At 45.0% G+C, this 702-nt stretch overlaps 1 pseudogene; it reads right to left on the reverse strand.

The window, feature by feature from the left end:
- LOC119585983 overlaps positions 1-490 on the reverse strand; it is a 20739-nt pseudogene extending 20249 nt beyond the window's left edge.
- Positions 491-702: the final 212 nt, after the last annotated feature.

The following is a 702-nucleotide window of genomic DNA, read 5'->3' on the forward strand; positions in this document are numbered from 1 at the left end:
TTCGCTGTGCCTCTGTACCCAGATGAAGGGTGTGTGTTTCCTTCTTCCTGCACTAACGTCCGCCAGGCGTTCCTTCTTATCCTTCCCAACATGCACTTATTAAGAAATCGTAAACAGCGTCTTTCCCTTGCACTGGAAGCATCTATACTTTCAAGAGGAATTCATTCAAAATTACACTGTACAAAGTCTTCCCTCTGTAGGGCAGTTTTCATGCAGCAACAACAACATAGAAAATCGTTCCATTTTTGTCACTTTTTTGTCACAGATTTTTTCTTTCTCTCTCTCTCTTTCTGCCAGCCGAGGAAAGAAACCCACCTGCCTTAACTTCTTGAAGCACCGACTACAACACAAAAGCAAGAGTCAGTCCTAGTCTTTCACCGTCTACGAGTGTCGAGGACGCTGAGTCACTGTGCTTTATATACGGGATCCCTATTAGACTTCCCCCTGAAGGCACCGCCCCCTAAGCTTCGTGACCCCGCCTTCTTTTAAGAAGCCCCGCCTCACTCTTCTCTCCACCGCCCCGCCCCCTCTGCCTTCCCGTCGTCCACCATTACCGATATTGGGATATCATCTTCGATTTGTGAAATCCGATGAATGATAGTATGCACACGAGGCACTAAAACTACATTTTGCTTTTTTTTAGGACGAATGAAAATCTTTGGATTTATAAGACACTTGGAATGAATGATTGGTAATTATTCG

The sequence above is a fragment of the Penaeus monodon genome, chromosome 20, assembly GCF_015228065.2.
Source record: "Penaeus monodon isolate SGIC_2016 chromosome 20, NSTDA_Pmon_1, whole genome shotgun sequence".
Classification (NCBI taxonomy): domain Eukaryota; kingdom Metazoa; phylum Arthropoda; class Malacostraca; order Decapoda; family Penaeidae; genus Penaeus; species Penaeus monodon.